This window comes from Euprymna scolopes, chromosome 35, assembly GCF_053919585.1.
Source record: "Euprymna scolopes isolate OS-2025 chromosome 35, ASM5391958v1, whole genome shotgun sequence".
Classification (NCBI taxonomy): domain Eukaryota; kingdom Metazoa; phylum Mollusca; class Cephalopoda; order Sepiida; family Sepiolidae; genus Euprymna; species Euprymna scolopes.
The window spans coordinates 51,397,941-51,404,146 of record NC_136516.1 but is presented as its reverse complement, the minus strand read 5'-3'; the positions used below and the strand labels follow the sequence as shown (position 1 = coordinate 51,404,146).

The 6,206-nt window shown below is 33.7% G+C and overlaps 1 pseudogene; it reads left to right on the top strand.

Moving 5' to 3' along the window:
- The first annotated feature begins 536 nt into the window (after nucleotides 1-536).
- On the top strand, nucleotides 537-663 carry LOC145260112 (U2 spliceosomal RNA; annotated as a pseudogene).
- Nucleotides 664-6,206: the final 5,543 nt, after the last annotated feature.

Sequence of the window (6,206 nt, the reverse complement as noted above, 5' to 3'; positions counted from 1 at the left end):
AATCGGCATTGTGCCTAATTTGCTCGGTGGGGGAGTAAATAAATACAACCCCCGCATATAAGACGTTAGTCAATGTAGGAGAAACCATACCAATTGTCACTATCAAGCTCCCCTACTCCAGGAGAGATGGTCCCCATTTCCTCTTCACTCCTCACATTATAAATCGGCCTTGTGCCGAATTTGCTCGGTGTGGGAGCAAATAAATACCAACCCCACATACAAGACCTTGGTCAATTTAGGGGCAACCCTTCATACCAATTGTCACTATCCAGCTTCCTACTCCCCGGAGAGCTGGTCTCCATTTCCCCTTCACTCATCACATTAAAAATCGGCCTTGTGCCTAATTTGGTCGGTGGGGGAGCAAATAAATACCTCTCCCACATATAAGACCTTGGTGAATGTAGGGGCAACCCTTCATACCAATTGTCACTATCCAGCTCCCCTACTCCTTGAGGAGTTGGTCCCCATTTCCCCTTTACACCTCACATTAAAAAACGGCCTTGTGTCTAATTTGCTCGGTAGGGGAGCAAATAAATACCCTTTTCTGGGCCTTTTGGCCAAGATCAAAGTGTAGTATCTCTTCTTACTACATGCTCTACTTATTGTGATATAAAGTGGGGGATAATTATCCTGTATTAATTTAATGTAAAATGATCACCCACTTCACAACAAGTAAGTCTTAAAGCCATTCAAGACATTCTCCAGATTATTCAAGTTGTTTTTGAAGGATTCCAGTTATTTTTATGCATTCAAGTCATTCTTAAGGTCATTCAATTCATACTTAATTCATTAAAGTCATTCTAAGTCATTTACTTTTTATTTATTTAAGTCATTTTAGCCATTTTCCGTCATTTTAATTTATCTTTAAGAAGTTCATGTCAATCCTACATTCACGCATTCATTCATTACACGAGAGCACGCGACTAATGGTTATCGGCCTTGTTTTTTTTTTTAAAGAATCTGAGTGTCTGCAGATCTATGTAGCGGAAGGGTACAGGAGGGTAAATGATATTGTTGTTGGTCCATTAGGAAAGCTTTTTTTCTTGTGGAAGCAGAACGAGTCATTGATTGACTGTATTTGTTAGTGGTACATAATAAGCAATTCTTGAAAGTTGAGCCATTCGGCTTTTTATTTTGTTGTACAGCCTTTCATAGTGGGAAACGTTCTCCTCTTTTGGATGAATAGGGATTAAAAGGATTTATTGGAGATATGGATGTTGAGTCTAGAAGGGATTCAACAGAAGTGCAGCAAGAATAAATTGATTCTACGGGATGCGAAGAAAACATTTGATATTCAAACGGCTACGTAAAGTTGAAACAATTTTTAAGTGGACCGGATCAATATATATATATATATATATATATATATATATATATATATATATATATATATATATATATATATATAGTTATCCACATACAGTATTGTTTCGTTGTTAAGATAAAATTGCCTAACTCGTGAATTTTCTCTTGGACTCGTGAGTCCGCAAGGATCATGGGCAAAGTATTTGGTATACTTCATTTGTAAAGTTACACTTTTCTAGACGTTGAATTTTCAATCCTTTTTGTGGATAACACTTAAAATACAACATACTTGAAATACAATTGCGAATTAGAACTTCTAACCAGTCATGTCTGGCGCATCGTAAACACGGTATAGCTGTGGATTAAATAAAGGCTTCCGTTCGAATTCTATTCAGATTATCGAGTTCGACATGTTACACCTGAAGAAGTTCGGTGGTTACATCTCACTAAAGTCGAGAAGTGTAGTCCGAAGAATGGGGGAAAAAAAATCCGAAAAATCAATCCTTATCGAAAAAAATAAGAAACTTATATAATACTTATATGATAATATTCGAAAAAAATATTGTATGACATAGATGGTAATTTGTCAGCGGCATAGACACTTTAGAGCTGTAATGTGCGCCGCGTCAAAAAAGGGTCACAAGTTAATAGTGAAGTTATTGCGAGACAAATTCACAATGGAAGAACATGATCGTGCATTTAATTAAGCCATGCCATGAGATGCCGACGAGAACGAAAAGCAATGAACACACGAAGCAAAGCGCAAGAAAACATGGACAAGATGTCCATTCGTCCGGTGTTGCTTGAGAGTGTCCGTATAACTATCTTAAAAGACGTGCAATTCGAACTTGGGCTTCACTTCCGTTGCATTAAGAGCCAGACAGAGAAAATAAAAAGACTTAATTAATATCTGTTTCTCGACACTTCCGTTTTGGGTGAATAGGTTCTCACTTTTCAATTTACCGCTGTATCTACACATCTACCGGACTGTATGCTTATGTCTTTCTCTATATATCCATCTCTCTCTCTCCCTCTCTTTCTCTCTCTCATTATATATATATATATATATATATATATATATATATATTTCTGTGGAAATATATTTAACGCGAGAATAACACCAAGAATGAGAGTTCAATAGAAACGGTGTTTTAATTTGAATAAAATACGTGATAAATTTCAAACAAGTAAAATATTTGTTTATTTTCCTTAGATTTCAAGCGCACTTGATGCGTATTTTATTTTATTCAAATTAAAATAACGTGTCTATTGAACTCTCATTCTTGACGTTATTCTCGCGTTACGTACACACAGTTTAAATATTTCAAAATGCAACCGCCAGATACAACGCGCGGCTCTATACAAACAGACTTCTATCTCCAAATTTACAACATGGCAAGGAAGAAGAAAAAAAAATAAACAAAATAACACACTGAAGATGGAGTCTACCTCCGAAAAATATTTGTGATAAATTTCAAACAAGTAAAAATGTGTTTATTTTCGTAATATTACATTGTGATTTGGTTTCAAGCGCACTTGATGCGGCTTTTATTTTATTCAAATTAAAACAACGTTTCTATTTAACTCTCATTCTTGACGATATATATATATATATATATATATATATATATATATATATATATATATATATATATATATATATATATATATATGCTAGCATTTCAGCCCCGCGTTTCCAGGGTGTTTGGAGGTGTGTGCTGAGCCAAAAAAGAAAAATAAGTGGTAATAGGAATGCAGGCTCGGACTCGTACCGCGAAGGAGGGAAAGAACGGGGAAAACATCACGTCTTTGCGGTTACGACCACCGGAAAACCGGAAGTGACGTAGGTTTAAATTAAGGCTAGACAATCGAAAAGAGGGGATGACTTTTGAAAATATCGGCGAAACAAGCGACCCCTCCCTGTTGAAAGGTGCCCCGTTGAGGGTGTCGAAATTAATGTTTTTAGCCAATTTTTCGGTATTCGTCGTCTGAAAGGTCGACGTTAAAAACTATACCGATCTTGTGAAAATCCGCAGCCTCTATCGAAAGTTTTAGGCAGATATGCAAACATAAATACATACATTTATATATTAGTAGCTCAAATTTTCGACCCAAACCTATTAAAAGCTTGCCCAATCTCTGAATTCACATTTATGTAAAATTTCAAATATTTAGACCAGAAATTGTCTGAGCAATTTGGTAGAGACCGCAGAGGTTATTTTTTGTAAACTTGACCCCTATTATGACCCCATAACATTTATTGTTTTGGGCTCAACTCAAGTTATTAAGTTAGATCCGTCCAAGAAACATATATCTACAATTTCAAGTGTTTTAACCCAAAATTGGCGGGGAATTTGGTAGATTTTTCAAAGGTCAAATCGTTGAACTTTTACCCTTTAACAGCCAAATTTCTGGCCGAAAATTTATTACGAAGATTTTCTCAAATCGCAGTACCCTATACAATTTCGAGTTGTAGACCTGAAATTGACAGAGTTATTGCGTGGGGAAATGTACACAGATACACAGACACAGAGACACACAGACAGACAGAAAGACACGCTCACTTGTATATATATATATATATATATATATATATATATATATATATATATATATATATATATTTATGTCTATATATAGATATTGGTACTATGCGCAGATAGATTCTAAACAAGGACACATTTGTTAGCATTGGGTCAACTAAAATAAAATATCGATAATGTCGTTCATCAAATTCCGTCTGTGTTTGTTTACAATATCACGCCAGCTGTTATTTGGTCTTGAGGAATACCCTGGAAAGTCACTTCTGAATAATGTGTAGATTTAAAATATGGGAACGAAAAAATGATTTGTGGACCTTTTAAATTGAGCTATATTTCCAGGTGTCAATAATTCTGTTTTTTAAAGAAGGAATAATATTTTATTATCTCCCTTTCCAATGTAAACTAAAAATTCTTTTTTTTTTATCTATTAGAAAGAAAGACTTCTTTTAAGATCGGATTTTTCGATTTTCAATATTTATCGGATGAATTTCTGTACATTATATATATAGGAACATTGGCATATAGATTACGTGTGGATTATCTTTGTGAGAGATTTGCAAAAGATAGGCTCAGCCATTTCGGAACCTATATGAAAGAAACCGCGCCACACACAAAGTGACTTTTATATAATAACAATAATAATAATATATATATATATACATATATATATATATATATATATATATATATATATATATAGAGAGAGAGAGAGAGAGAGAGAGAGAGGGGAATAGACACATATAAACATGTATATATACATATATATATATTTGTGTACACACATATACATATATATGCACACACACACACACACACACACATATATATATATATATATATATATATATATATATATATATATATATATATATAATTGCCTTGGCTGCGTTTACAATCTATGCGATGAATATTTAAAAATGATAATCCTATCTCTTCGTGTCTTAATCTAACATAATTCCATAATCACTTAATTTGAACGTAAATAGATATTTTTACATATTCGGAACACCTTGCATCTCATGCACTATAAATATATATATATATATATATATATATATATATATATATATACATATATATATATACATATATATATATATATATATATATATATATATATACGCACATATATAGGTATTATTATTTTCTTTAAGTATGCTTCATTAAATAGCATAGTATACTCCTGTCTATAATTTTTTGGTCGAAACTTTTCCAATTGTCTCCATTATTTTCTTTTTTTCAGGCAAGGACTGACTGATGTAGTTGCCATTTTCACTGTTGAGCCGAGTATTTTTGATTCATTTAGATCTATGCTCAGTGTTAATTAGCGCCGAATTTTTTTAGGCTACTCATGAAAGCATTTATTTTCCTCACTAGATCACATCTTATTAATTATTCATGTCACTTTTACAGGTATTATAGCGTAATGACCTAGCATTTCGCTGTACTATAATTTACAGACAATGTAGAAATACTCCACCGGGAATCAACACTTACCGTCTAACAAAATTGTACATGCAGATGGTCTGTCCCGATTGATTCCAATTAAAACGGAATTGCTCGAAGAAACGGTTATATCGGCACTAAAAAAGAAAATGAACTAACAGTCATACTAGTAAATATTGTTAGAGAACTACCTGTAATACTCGAAGAATTAAAAAAGCAAGGTATGGATTATTGCATTAACAAGAAAAAAAAAACAAAAAAAACAAGTGTGTAAAAAGAAGAAAAAAGATTAAAAGTGTTTCCATTTTCGATTTGTGACGAACTCCAAATGTATGCAGATAGAGTATTACAAATGAAAGCTCTGATGAGAGCATATACATACTGGCCTAAAATGGATCAGGACACAGAAAAAAATGGTAAAATAACGCAAAGGTTGCCAACTGGCAGCAAAAGCTCCATCCATAAGGACGCAGCCATGGTCTAATACAGATGTACCCTGGACATGCATCCATATAGATTACGCAGGAACACTGAAAGTGTATACTTGGTAATCGTAGTTAGTTTTTTCAAAATAGCCAGAAATTTATACAGCAAACACCCCACAGCTGCAAACACTATAAAGGCGTTAGACGAGGTATTTGGTCGTTTTGGAGTACCAAAAACAATTTTACTGACAATGGTACCATGTTCACAGGATAAGAATTTAAGGACTATTGTGAGTCACTGGCCACGGAACATATCACAACACCAATTTATAACCCTCAGTCAAACAGGCAAGCAGAAAGGTTTGTCGATACCTTCAAAATAGCATTGGAAAAGAACAACATCGACACTGAAGAAAAGAGTATTAAACAATTCATAACCATTTATAGGATAACGCCAAAGCAGCATACTAATGCAAATTTATCACCA